The sequence below is a fragment of the Aquarana catesbeiana genome, linkage group LG02 (assembly GCF_042186555.1).
Source record: "Aquarana catesbeiana isolate 2022-GZ linkage group LG02, ASM4218655v1, whole genome shotgun sequence".
Classification (NCBI taxonomy): domain Eukaryota; kingdom Metazoa; phylum Chordata; class Amphibia; order Anura; family Ranidae; genus Aquarana; species Aquarana catesbeiana.
In genome coordinates this window covers 388,009,378-388,023,803 of record NC_133325.1, presented here as the reverse complement: position 1 = coordinate 388,023,803, position 14,426 = coordinate 388,009,378, and the positions used below count along the sequence as shown (strand labels likewise).

At 45.4% G+C, this 14,426-nt stretch overlaps 1 long non-coding RNA gene across 1 annotated transcript in view; it reads right to left on the bottom strand.

The window, feature by feature from the left end:
* Positions 1-556: 556 nt before the first annotated feature.
* Positions 557-14,426, bottom strand: part of LOC141129929 (uncharacterized) — a 30,093-nt gene continuing 16,223 nt past the window's right edge. The window contains exon 3 of the long non-coding RNA XR_012241912.1: positions 557-1,761. This is a non-coding gene — a long non-coding RNA (uncharacterized lncRNA). The remainder of the gene's footprint in view (positions 1,762-14,426) is intronic.

Genomic DNA, 14,426 nt, shown 5'->3' with positions numbered 1-14,426 from the left:
AATCAGCAGAGTTTCCCCTCGTTTCAGATCTTTCCCTCAGATCTACAGCGACTGCACTTTCAAGTACTACACTTGCCTTTAGTAAATCAACCCCAATGTGTTCAGCATACTATACAAAAATGGCAACAGCCCCAATTTATATCTAGCTTTTAAAGTTAGGGTGCATTCACACCTGCGAATACACCAGTGGTGGTAATTTGTTTTTGGGGGGGGGGGCAGCAAACAGTGTGGTGGTGTCACCCATGTAGGTGGTCCCTCCTCTTCCCCTCCTGGGTGACACAGGAGCCAGAGGGGGGTGGCGTCACCCATAGGCTCCCAAGTTGCGGTGTGGTGGTGTCACCCATAGGCTCCCAAGTTGTGGTGTGGTGGCATCACCCATAGGCTCCCAAAGATTGGAGGTTATCCATGAAATGCGTCAAGATAAATAGATGCCTACATTTTAATTATATAATCCAAGAGTGATATCAAATAATTTTAAACATTATATTACTGGCCTATACCAATGTGTTATGGTCTTGTTACAAATATGTGAACATAGATTTTAGAGTCTGGTGGTTTCTTTTTTTTATCATGTTAATGTCGAGTAACCCACATGTTACTATGATACTATGTTACCTTGTTACTATGTGATTCATATGTAATAAACTATATATAATTCTATGCATTTGGTTCATGTTATGATATTATGTACATGATATGACACAATGCTATTAAGCTATTATTGTATACCCGTCAGACACTGCTTGTTCATGTTGTCTAATTCGGCCATATGCTTCACAGAAAGTCCCAAACTTTCTCTTTATGCAAATTGCCAATAGGGATGGAGGCACTTAACGTTCTATGTCCTGGCCTCATATAAAGTCCCAAACCTCTTGTTTGGTTGCATCACCCATATGCTCAAATGTTGCGGTGTGGGGGCATTGCCCATAGGATCCCAGGTTGCGGTGTGGTGGAATCACCCATAGGCTCCCATGTTGCAGTGTGGTGGCGTCACCCATAGGCTTCCATGTTGCAGTGTGGTGGCGTCACCCATAGGCTCCCATGTTGCAGTGTGGTGGCATCACCCATACGCTCCCATGTTGCAGTGTGGTGGCATCACCCATATGCTCCCATGTTGCAGTGTGGTGGCATCACTCATAGGCTCCCATGTTACAGTGTGGTGGCATCACCCATAGGCTCCCATGCTGCAGTGTGGTGACATCCCCCATAGGCTCCCATATTGCTGTGTGATGATGTCATCCATAAGCTCCCATGTTGCTGTGTGATGACATCACCCATAGGATCGCATGTTGCAATGTGGTGGTGTCACCCATAGGATCGCATGTTGTGGTTTGGTGGCGTCATGTTGCAGTGTGTTGACGTCACCCATAGGCTACCATGGAGGCTGGTATATTTTTTTTCAGGCGTGCGTTGGACCGGCTATGAGGGGAGGTTGGAGGCTGGTAATTTTTTTTCAGGCGTGCGTTGGACCGGCTATGGAGGGAAGGTTGGAGGCTGGTATTTTTTACAGGCGTGCGTTTTTACAGTTTAGGATTCTCCTTCAAGGAATGAACATAGCTTAATAGAATAGTACTGATATCATCACTGCTAGTAACCAAGTTACTCACATTCTACATACAACAGGTTCTTACCACCATGCCTCGCACTTTAAGGGTTGTGAGGGATTCATTTTGCACAGCTGACGCAGTACTTCAGTTCTTAGTCTCCCTCCAGTGCTCTCCTCATCCTGGCGCTCTCCATTCTTTATCAAACTCCTGCAAACTACACAAATAAAACTGCAATGTAAATATATTGTGGTTTAACAGGAGTAAAGGTCTCCACACATGCAAATGTAATATTTGATTATATAATATTTTTGCAACAAGTGGACAGAACATATTGATGACCATCATTCTGATAAATACCTCCACAACGAGAAATGATTGCAGGCTAAATGACATTTTTATAGAGCAGATAGGGAAGTGAATGTCTTGCAATGGCCTTTTAAAAAGAAAACAAATCCCTTGCTAAACCTGAAAAATAACCATGTACAATACCAGATAGGAGTCCACTAATATTTCAGGTTAAGAGAGGCCAAGCTGTCTGGCAAGTAAACCTCTCAAACCCAATACATACTTCTAGGTGTACAACATATTTTAAGGGCAGACCTATAAGACTGGCTTCTTCTGTTGCAAAAAAAAAAAAAAGTTAAGAACAGGTTATTCATTCATTTTCAGCTGTCATTCCAGAAAAACAAAAATTTTTTTAAAGTAGCCCAAATCTCTCAAACTTGAATTTAAACAGACAGTTTCACGATTAAAGAATATAAATAACAATTACATATATATATATTATATATATATACACACACACACACACACACACACACACTTCTGTCAGATTGAACGGAGAGCATCTGAACAGCAATTTTCAAGTCTTGCCACAGATTCTAAATTGGATTCAAGTCTGGACTTTGACTGGGCCATTCTAAACACATGAATATGCTTTGATCTAAACCATTCCATTGTAGCTGTAGGTTTAGGGTCGTTGTCCTGCTAGAAGGTGAACCTCCGCCCCAGTCTCAAGTCTTTTGCAGACTAACAGGTTTTCTTCTAAGATTGCTCTGTATGTGGCTCTATCCATCTTCCCATCAACTCTGACCAGCTTTCCTGTCCCTGCTGAAGAGAAACATCCCCACCATCATGTTTCACAGTGGTGATGGTGTGTTCAGAGTGATGTGCAATGTTAGTTTTCCGCCACACATAGGGTTTTGCTTTTAGGTCAAAAAGCTACATTTTGGTCTCATCTGACCAGAGCACCTTCTTCCACATGTTTGCTGTGTCCCCCACATGGCTTCTGACAAACTGTAAACGGGTCTTCTTGTGGCTTTCTTTTAACAATGGCTTTCTTTTTGCCACTCTTCCATAAAGGCCAGATTTGTGGAGTGCACGACTAATAGTTGTCCTTTTGACAGATTCTCCCACTTGAGCTGTAGATCTCTGCAGCTCCTCCAGAGGTACCATGGGCTTCTTGGCTGCTTCTCTGATTAATGCTCTCCTTGCCCGGCCTGTCAGTTTAGGTGGACGGCCACGTCTTGTTAGGTTTGCAGTTGTGCCATACTCTTTCCATTTCCAGATGATGGATTGAACAGTGCTCCGCGAGATGTTCAGAGCTTGGGATTTTTTTTTTTAAAACTTAAACTTCTCCATTACTTTATCCCTGACCTGTCTGGTGTGTTCCTTGGCCTTCATAATGCTGTTTGTTCACTAAAGTTCTCTAACAAACCTCAGAGGGCTTCACAGAACAGCCGTAGTTATGCTGAGATTAAATTATTGTCATGGTTATGCAATAGAGTTTGTCGATCAGCATACCTGTCTCCATGTGTTCATCTCTAGAGACCAGCTGACCCTCACCTGACTGCTTTTGTAACCTCTCCTCTAAGCATGGCCCCACCCCAGGCCCTATCAGGGAACCCTATATTAACCTGTGCACTGCAAGCCAGCAGTGCTGATCAACCATTGTGTGTTAGACTCTGTGTGTACTTGCTGTGTTTCCTACGTATGATTCCTGTTACCGACTTTGGCCTGTTCTTAACTATTCCTGTCTGCTTGTGACCCTGACCTTTGGCGTGTTCCCGACCATCCCTGTTTGCCTGTGACTCTGAACCTTGGCGTGTACTCTGTTGTCCTTGTCTGCTTGTGGCCCCGACATTGGCTTGTCCCTTACTTTCCTTGTTGTTCCAGCCTGCTGCCTCCTTCCTCTTCTCCTGTAGTCTGCCGTGAGCGTGAGCTGTGACTGCAGCTCAGTCCATCCTTACCATTAAAGGCTCTGGTGAACACCTGCTGGCTCTTAGACTCCGCGCCCTGGGGAATCTATGCTCTAGCTCCCAGTGGGATCTGTGTCAGTGATCCAGTAGACCTGCTTTCTGAACCTCCCAGGGTTCAATCCGCAGCAGTCGGCCGTAGGGTCCACTACCTTGCGGTGCACCCCTGATCCCAACGGGGTGCATCTGTCACCTGGATACAGGTGACCTGACAGTTTGATCAGCCATGGACCCGGCTGATGTGCCGCTACCCGCACATGATCCGTTGCCGGGCTTAGTTCGCAGACTTGAGACCCAGGAATCGCATCAGACCCAAGTGATGCGATTCCTTCAGGATTTGGCATCCCGTTTTGAACAGGTTCAGGCCTCATTAGGACCCCCGGTTCAACAACCTCAACCGCTATCTGCTGCTGCACCTATCGCACCAGTCGCAGCCACACATTCATTACAACTGCCAGCTCCGGCCCGTTTCTCTGGGGACTCCAAGGCTTGCAGGGGGTTCCTTAGCCAGTGCACGATTCATTTTGAACTTCAGCCCCAAAACTTTGTGTCCGATCGGGCGAAAGTAGCCTATGTTATATCCCTTCTGTCCGGCGAGGCGCTAGCTTGGGCTGCCCCTCTGTGGGAACTGAATGATCCAGCGGTTTCTAGCCTGTCTGATTTCTTGAAACTTTTTTGGAATATCTTTGAGGAACTGGGTCGTGTCTCCTCAGCGGCTAGCGCTCTTTTACGTCTCCGTCAAGAGTCCGCTTCTGTGGGACAGTATGCTCTTCAGTTCCGTATCCTCACAGCTGAATTGAGCTGGAATAATGAGGCCCTAGTTGCAACCTTTTTACATGGCCTCTCTGATAGAGTGAAGGATGAATTAGCAGGAAGATCCCTTGATGCTGATCTGGACGGTGTCATCACCTTGTGTAACCAGATCGATATTCGCTTTCAGGAGAGGGCCCTGGAAAAAAAAAAAGACGCCAGCACTCCCCGTTCCTTAGGCAGCTTGAGCTTGAGGAACCTATGCAGCTGGGCTGGACCAAGTTGTCTCCTGAAGAACACGCTAGGCGCAGAACTCTGGGCCTGTGCCTCTATTGTGGGGCCAAAGGTCATTTTCGTGACACTTGTTCTCTTCGTCCAGAAAAATGATCGGGGCTAATACATCTGGAAGGTGGAGTATTAGGACCTGAAGTATCATCTTCACCTTCTCGTCTTCTTCTTTCTGTGTTCCTTCATGTCGGCGCTTCCTCTCGTTCGGTCTCAGCACATCTGGATTCCGGAGCCGCTGGCAATTTCATGGATTGGGAAGCTGCATCTTCCATGAGACTTACCCTTTTGCCCCTTTCAACGCCATTGGTGGTCTTTGCGATTGATGGCACTGTTCTCCCAGGGGGTCCTATCCGCTTCCAGACCCTTCCTGTTAAGATGTCGGTAAGGACACTCCACCAGGAGTGGATATCCTTCCTTGTCTTGCCTAAAGCTTCAACTCCTATCATTATAGGTCTTCCTTGGTTACGGTTCCATTCTCCACACATTGACTGGACTGCTGGACGGATCCTGGCTTGGGGTTCCTCCTGTTCCTCTTCCTGCCTACTCAAGGTTACCCCAAAAGAGAAACTTCCTGTTGCCACCATGCCAGTATCTTCTGCTCTTCCTGCTGCATATAGCAATTTCTGGAATGTCTCCTGCAATAGTCGGGCTGAGGCACTCTCTGGGTCATGTGGCACTCTGGATGAGGAGCCCACCTGTAAACTTGAGCCGATCATTCACTCCAGTTTGCATGGTCATTTACCTTTGCCTGTTCCTGGACCCCCTTGGACGCACACCCAGGCTGATTCGTCTACCGGTTCCACAGTCGCTACGCCCTGTGATGCGATTCTGGTGGTCGCTGCACCTGGCAATGCTGTTCAGTCGGCCTCTGCACCAGTTCAGACTATGCCCAGTGAAGCTATCCAGCTTGACTTCTGTGACACATCACTTTCTAAACAACCTGGCCTCAGGGATCCACTGACTTCTGCCCAGTCTGATGATCCTGTGTTGGATGTCCAGCTCATCTTTAAGGGTCTGGGGGTCCCTGCTCAGACTCTTGATGGTCTTCTTATGCCTTTACCCATTCCTAAGAAGCCTTTAGCCCTCAATAAGTCCTCTCGTCCTCTCCCTACCTCGGTTTCGGTCTCTGAGGATAATCTTAAGTACGGGGTTAGTCAAGTTCTCGATTCCCGGCGCCGTAGAGGCATTCTTCAGTACCTCATACATTGGAAAGGGTTTGGTCCTGAGGAGAGGTCTTGGATCACTGCATCTGAGGTCTTTGCTCCTCGTCTATTAAGGAGGTTCCATCTGGAGTTTCCCTTTAAGCCTGGGCACAGGGGGGAGGGGGAGGTCTTAAGAGGGGGGGTACTGTCATGGTTATGCAATAGAGTTTGTTGATCAGCATACCTGTCTCCATATGTTCATCTCTAGAGACCAGCTGACCCTCACCTGACTGCTTTTGTAACCTCTCCTCTAAGCATGTCCCCACCCCAGGCCCTATCAGGGAACCCTATATTAACCTGTGCACTGCAAGCCAGCAGTGCTGATCAATCATTGTGTGTTAGCCTCTGTGTGTTCTTGCCGTGTTTCCTACGTCTGATTCCTGTTACCGACTTTGGCCTGTTCTTAACTATTCCTGTCTGCTCGTGACCCTGACCTTTGGCGTGTTCCCGACCATCCCTGTTTGCCTGTGACCCTGAACCTTGGCGTGTACTCTGTTGTCCTTGTCTGCTTGTGGCCCCGACCTTGGCTTGTCCCTTACTTTCCTTGTTGTTCCAGCCTGCTTCCTCTTTTCCTGTAGTCTACCGTGAGCGTGAGCTGTGAGACCCTGGGGGCCGTGACCTGGAGCCAGACTGCAGCTCAGTCCATCCTTACCATTAAAGGCTCTGGTGAACACCTGCTGGCTCCTAGACTCCGCGCCCTAGGGAATCTATGCTCTAGCTCCCAGTGGGATCTGGGTCAGTGATCCAGTAGACCTGCTTCCTGAACCTCCCAGGGTTCAATCCGCAGCAGTCGGCCGTAGGGTCCACTACCTTGCGGTGCACTCCTGATCCCAACGGGGTGCATCTGTCACCTGGATACAGGTGACCTGACAATCATACACAGGTGGACTCTATTTACTAATTAGTTGACTTCTGAAGGCAATTGGTTCTACTAGATTTTAGTTAGGGGTATCAGAGTAAAGGGGGCTGAATACAAATGCACGCCTCACTTTTCAGATATTTATTTTGAAAACCATTTAACATTTTCCTTCCACTTCACAATTATGTGCCACTTTGTGCTGGTCTATCACATGAAATCCCAATAAAACCAATAAAATACATTTACGTTTTTGGTTGTAACATGACAAAATGTGGAAAATGTCAAGGGGTGTGAATACTTTTTCAAGCTACTGTAGCCTGAACTGTAGATCCGGCTAAGAATCGTCAATATAAATATTGCTCATCTTCATTAAAACTGTCAGGAACATTAGCCACCAGCAGACACAAGAACCAGGCACCATTGTGAATATGCAGTAAAGCTTCAGCCATTTCAGTAATTGGCAACAGATTGTGCAATTCTGTAACAAGGCAAAACAGTGATTTTACTTTTTTTTTTTTTTTTTTTTTTTTTTTAAATTCATCTTCAAATAATGCAAAAGAATAAAAATACCTAAATAAAAAGTAAGAATTTTGACTTACCTGTAAACTATTGGGACATGTGTACTATAAGGATTGTGGAATTCACAGTGCAGAACACATTAGTGAAATTACAGTTTTGGGTGGCGCTGGTCATTAAGTGGAGGTTTTGTGTAACTTTTGGATGCATTGAAGCAAGGAATTTACACTGACACAGAATTTTTGAATATCTTTACTGGACATTGGGATTTACCTTAAATGCACTTAATTTGGATACATTTTAGTTTCTTTTTGTGATTAAAACAAAACCAAAAGGGTACGTGTTAGAGCACTGCACTTTATTTATAAAAATATATACCCAAAGGGGTCTTCAGGAACTGAGATCCATAAGGATGAACCACAGCCCTGAATCTGTATAGGACCCTGCAGCTAACAACACATGTGGAGAGTACCCTATGCGAGATCCAGTACCTGAAGCAAAATTACAGGCCATCCCCACAAAGGTTTTATTAAGGATGCACTGCTTCTGTGTAGGCATTAGAAGACATTGAGGTTTACTGAAGAATTCTTAAGAAAATAATAAATAAAAATAATAAAACCAGTGATGCCGATTTATTCACGAGGGAGAAGAGGTCCATAATCTTTAGGCACTAGTAAAATACTGAGGACAAAAAGGAGTGGGGCAGGCAGACATCCCAACCTGCAAAAGCTAAATTCAGGGAGGTTTCAAACTCATTTCAGGGAGGTGAAACTTCGCGCCGACCCCCCCAATAAAATGCAGCCTTACCAGTGCCAATCAAATGCAGCCTGATCAGTGCCAAATGAAATGCAGCCTGATCACACAGCTGCTGGGGCTGGGCTACTGGCCCTGGGGTCAAGGGTCTGGCTGCTGGAGCTGGGCTACTGGCCCTGGGGCCTGGCTGCTGGGGCCAAGGCTCTGGCTGCTGGAGCTGGGCTACTAGCCCTGGGGTCTGGCTGCTGGAGCTGGGCTGCTGGTCATGGGGTCTGGCTGCTGGAGCTGGGCTGCTGGTCCTGGGGCCTGGAAATAGAAAAGTAAGTATTCCCACGCTAATATGGAGACTAATATAAAAATTCCTATGGTGCAGCAGACACCGTGAGGGTCTTACACTACCCACAGTAGGTATGTAAAAAAAAAAAAAAAAATATCAATAGATGGTGTTGCGCTCCAAACAACAAAAATAAAGTGCTAAAATATAGTGACAATATGTATCAATTCAAGTATTACACGTACTGATATATGTAAATTATGAAATGTATTGATCCGCAAGCAATAAATATGAGAATGATCAGTAAAGTGCAAAATGCAAATAAAGTGACTATAGTGTTTTTTAAATTCTAAAAAGTTCACAAAGCATAAATAAAAAAAGTGCAATAGATGCAAATAAGGTGACTGTAGTATGAATACTAAAATGTCCACAATGCATAAATAAGAAAAGAATAATATTCAACAATTGTCCATATATATATATATAAACGTGCAAATAATGCGGATGAATCACAATCTGGAAGTGATGTTTATCTTCCAACCATAAGAAGGTGAAAAGTGCAAGCCAAGAGGTGCTAGCTGACATCAACAAGTGGCACTGTGACTTAAGTGCTGTGAATCTTCAGTGCAAATGACACGCGTAGGTGTACTAACTTCTTACCTTACTGCTGTAAGGTAAGCAGCATTCAGAGAAAACAGAGGAGGTGGGTGGTCACTCAAAGGAAAGAGGGGGGTCTCCTATCAGTTCCTCCTGAGGGGTTCCATTGTATGCAGAGCCTAGAAAGGTCATTCCTCTGGATGCCTTTCTCCAGGACTAGGTAAATAGCCAAACACCACTCAAATGCATCAAAACTGGGTATGTATAGAGAGGGAACAAGGAGCCTCTATAGTGTAGCATGTTTAAATATTTTGCGTTTTATTGCATATAAAATTTAAAAGGTCGGGTACTCACATTTGATATATATAATAATACAGTGTATCAAACGAGTGGCGGGCTCGTGGCCAGGACGTCACTTCCGACGTCCATATGTCCAATGCGTGTTGTCACTGTCACGTGACTTCATCAGGGATTGGGGATGTGTGATGCGAAAATCAGCCACTTGGATCACTTTTACAAGTTAGGGAATCGCCGGTTGAAAATTGTAATACCGGGGTTATGGCTGACAGCTGCAGCCATGGTCCCGGTCTAAACCACTTGAAAACAATGAGGAACATGTCTGTGATTGTGCAGCAGGTGGTCACTTGAAGCTGTAGAGTTGAACTGTCAAATAGTGGATTTAGCTTCTCGGTTATGCAGTGTAGCAGGGGTGTGGAAATCAGACTAGCAGAACATAATTACAAAGCCTCTGGGGAGTAAAATACTTGTGTATGGATTTCAAGTGTGCATTAAAACAGTTTATCTGGTGCTCACCCCAACATGCCAAAAGGGAAACATCTAAAAAAAACGCAATGGCAAAAAAATGACCAGTTACACTTACCGGTAACGGTGTTTCTGAGAAGTCTTCCAGGACGGCACCCTGAGAGATGACTGGTCCCACCTGACAGGAAACACAATCAAAGAGGTTAAAACCCCCGCCTTTCCTTGTGCTACTCAGTTGTGAAAAGTATTGACCCACACCAGTGCACGAGAGTGAAAACAAATACCATAAAACTCTATAAATTATGAATATACCTAAAAAGAGCGGGTGGGAAGTAGGCCTGCCATCCTGGAAGACTTCCCAGAAACACTGTTAAGGGTAAGTGTAACTGGTCATTTTCTCAAGTCGTCTTCCAGGACAGCACCCTGAGAGAAGAGCAAGTAGCTCAGGCCTACCTTAGGGCAGGACACCAGCTTGTAGGACCTTCCTACCAAACGCCAGATCCTGAGGAGACAGCAACTCCACTCTACAATGTCTCAGGAAGGTGTTCTGGCTTGTCCATGTAGCTGCTTCACATAATAGGCTACGGAAATGGTATGCTTAATCCACCTTGCTAGGGATGCTCTAGATGCTTGGTGGCCCTTCTTCTGGCCAAAAATAATTAATGAATAAATGGCTGGACCTTCTAAACTCTTTAACTTTCTCTAAATAAATCAGACAGTGTCTGACATCTAGACAATGAAAAGAAATTTCCCTCTCATTCTGGGGATTGTTGCAAGAGGAAGGAAGCACAATCTCTTGAGTTCTATGGAACTTCGAGGCCACCTTCGGGAGATACGGGGGGTCCTGCCTAAGTACAACCCTGTCCTCAAGTAAACGAAAAAATGGTTCTTTTATTGAAAAAAACCTGAATGTCGCTTATACTCCTGGCTGTTGTAATCGCCAGTAGGAAGGCCAACTTAAAAGTGAGGAACTTGAGGGGAATGTGATCTAACGGTTCAAATGGAGCCTTGGTTACATAGTTACATAGTAGGTGAGGTTGAAAAAAGACACAAGTCCATCAAGTCTAACCTATGTGTGTGATTATGTGTCAGTATTACATTACATATCCCTGTATATTGCGGTCATTCAGGTGATTATCTAATAGTTTCTTGAAGCTATCAATGCTCCCAGCTGAGACCACCGCCTGTGGAAGGGAATTCCACATCCTTGCCGCTCTTACAGTAAAGAACCCTCTACGTAGTTTAAGGTTAAACCTCTTTTCTTCTAATTGTAATGAGTGGCCACGAGTCTTATTAAACTCTCTTCTGCGAAAAAGTTTTATCCCTATTGTGGGGTCACCAGTACAGTATGTGTAAATTGAAATCATATCCCCTCTCAAGCGTCTCTTCTCCAGAGAGAATAAGTTCAGTGCTCGCAACCTTTCCTCATAACTAAGATCCTCCAGACCCTTTATTAGCTTTGTTGCCCTTCTTTGTACTCGCTCCATTTCCAGTACGTCCCTCCTGAGGACTGGTGCCCAGAACTGGACAGCATACTCCAGGTGCGGCCGGACCAGAGTCTTGTAAAGCGGGAGAATTATCGTTTTATCTCTGCATTTGATCCCCCCTTTAATGCATGCCAATATTCTGTTTGCTTTATTAGCAGCAGCTTGGCATTGCATGCCATTGCTGAGCCTATCATCTACTAGGACCCCCAGGTCCTTTTCCATCCTAGATTCCCCCAGAGGTTCTCCCCCCAGTGTATAGATTGCATTCATATTTTTGCTACCCAAATGCATTATTTTACATTTTTCTACACTGAACCTCATTTGCCATGTAGTCGCCCACCCCATTAATTTGTTCAGGTCTTTTTGCAAGATTTCCACATCCTGCGGAGAAGTTATTGCCCTGCTTAGCTTAGTATCGTCTGCAAATACAGAGATTGAACTGTTTATCCCATCCTCCAGGTCGTTTATGAACAAATTAAATAGGATTGGTCCCAGCACAGAACCCTGGGGAACCCCACTACCCACCCCTGACCATTCTGAGTACTCCCCATTTATCACCACCCTCTGAACACGCCCTTGTAGCCAGTTTTCAATCCATGTACTCACCCTATGGTCCATGCCAACGCACCTTATTTTGTACAGTAAACGTTTATGGGGAACTGTGTCAAATGCTTTTGCAAAATCCAGATACACCACGTCTACGGGCCTTCCTTTATCTAGATGGCAACTCACCTCCTCATAGAAGGTTAATAGATTGGTTTGGCAAGAACGATTCTTCATGAATCCATGCTGATTACTGCTAATGATATCATTCTTATTACTAAAATCTTGTATATAGTCCCTTATCATCCCCTCCAAGAGTTTACATACTATTGATGTTAGGCTAACTGGTCTGTAATTCCCAGGGATGTTTTTTGGGCCCTTTTTAAATATTGGTGCTACACTGGCTTTTCTCCAATCAGCTGGTACCATTCCAGTCAATAGACTGTCTGTAAAAATCAGGAACAACGGTCTGGCAATCGCCTGACTGAGTTCCCTAAGTACCCTCGGATGCAAGCCATCTGGTCCCGGTGATTTATTAATGTTAAGATTCTCAAGTCTAATTTTAATTCCGTCCTCTGTTAACCATGTAGGTGCTTCCTGTGTTGTGTCATGAGGATAAACACTGCAGTTTTGGTTACTGAAGCCCCCCGATTCACTCGTGAAGACTGAGAAGAATAAATTCAATACCTTTGCCATCTCCTCATCCTTTGTAACCAGATGTCCTTCCTCATTCTTTATGGGGCCAATATGGTCTGTCCTCCTTTTTTACTGTTTACATACTTAAAGAATTTCTTGGGATTTTTTTTGCTCTCCTCCGCTATGTGTCTTTCATGTTCTATCTTAGCCATCCTAATTGCACCCTTACATTTCTTATTGCATTCTTTATAAATTCTGAATGCTGAGGAGGATCCCTCAACCTTGTATTTTTTGAAGGCCTTCTCCTTTGCTTTTATATGCATTTTTACATTGTGTTGAGTTAAGCCATCCAGGATGTTTGTTCGCTCTTTTAAATTTATTACCCAATGGGATACATTGGCTAATGCCCTTATTTAATATGCTCTTAAAGCAAACCCATCTCTCCTCCGTATTCTTTGTTCCTAATATTTTGTCCCAATTTATGCCTTTTAGCAAGGTTTGTAGTTTAGGGAAGTTGGCTCTTTTGAAATTCAGTGTCTTTGTGTTCCCTTCATGTTTCCTATTTGTGTGATTTATACTGAAACTAATTGACCTGTGATCGCTGTTACCTAAATTGCCCCGTATTTCCACATCTGTTATCAGGTCTGTATTGTTGGTAATCAATAGATCTAGTAATGTTTTATTTCTAGTTGGTGCGTCTACCATCTGACCCATAAAATTGTCCTGCAAGACACTAAGGAACTGGCGAGCCTTAAATGAATGCGCGGTTCCCTCCGCCCAGTCTATGTCTGGATAATTAAAATCCCCCATTATGATAACATTAGTCCCACTAAAACTAAAGTAAGGTCCCATGGCGGAAATCTGAAATGGGGACAACCTGTCTCTGACTGACAAGAACCTCTTGATCAGGGGGTCTAGAGCCAATCTCCTGTCCAAAAAACAGGACAAGGCTGCAACCTGTACCCTAAGCATCTTGGTTGCCAGTCCCTGATTCGCGCCATCCTGGAGAAAATGCAGGATGGCAGGGATCTCTTGGAAGTCCCTCTCGCCTGACACCAGCGCGAGAAAAACCCCCAGGCCTTTGCGTAAATATGCCTTGTAACTGGCTTCCTAAAGCAGGAGTGTATCAACTACTGTGTCAGAAAGGCCCTTCTCCCGCAGGTTCTGCCTTTCAAGAGCCAGGCCACCAGTTAAAGAAGCTGGGATCTGGGTGGCAGACTGGACCCTGAAGGAGAAGGTCCTGCCGAACAGAAAGATGCTGAGGCGGGGCTATGCACCAACTCCTCAAGGTTAGAAACCAGGCCCTCTTGGGCCACCATGGGGCGATTAGGATCAGACTGCCCTCTGAGCGATACAACTTCTGCGGTACTCTCAGGATTAGACCCAAGGGGGGAAAGGCATAGGCCAAGTGGAAGCTCCAAACTTGGGCCAACGCATCCACGCCCTCCGAATCCCATTCACGGGAGAGAGAGAAGAATCTCTTTACCCTTCTGTTCTTCCTGGGAGCGAAGAGGTCGATCTCTGGTTCGCCAAAATGCTGGGACACCAGAGAGAATAATTCAGGTTTCAACTCCCATTCTCTCTGGAGAATCGACTGTCGACTGAGATGGTCTGCCTCGATGTTGAATGTTCCATTTATGTGCACTGCTGAAATAGAGAAGATCCGTTGCTCTGCCCAGCCAAGGATCTCTAGCGCCAAGGTCAGAAGAGCGCAAGATCTGGTGCCTCCCTGATGATTCAGGAATGCCACTGCTGTAGCATTGTCTGAAAGAATCTGGATCTCTCGGCCCCTGATCCTTCCCTCGAAAGCCTTTAAGGCCTCCCCGATGGACGAAAATTGAAGGAGGAGGCGCTTCTCTCACCCCAGCTCCAAGAACCCTGGGCTCGCAGTTCCTCTAGGTGGGCCCCCTACCCCCAGGAACTCACATCCATTGTTATCCTGAGGGGCTGAAGCTGG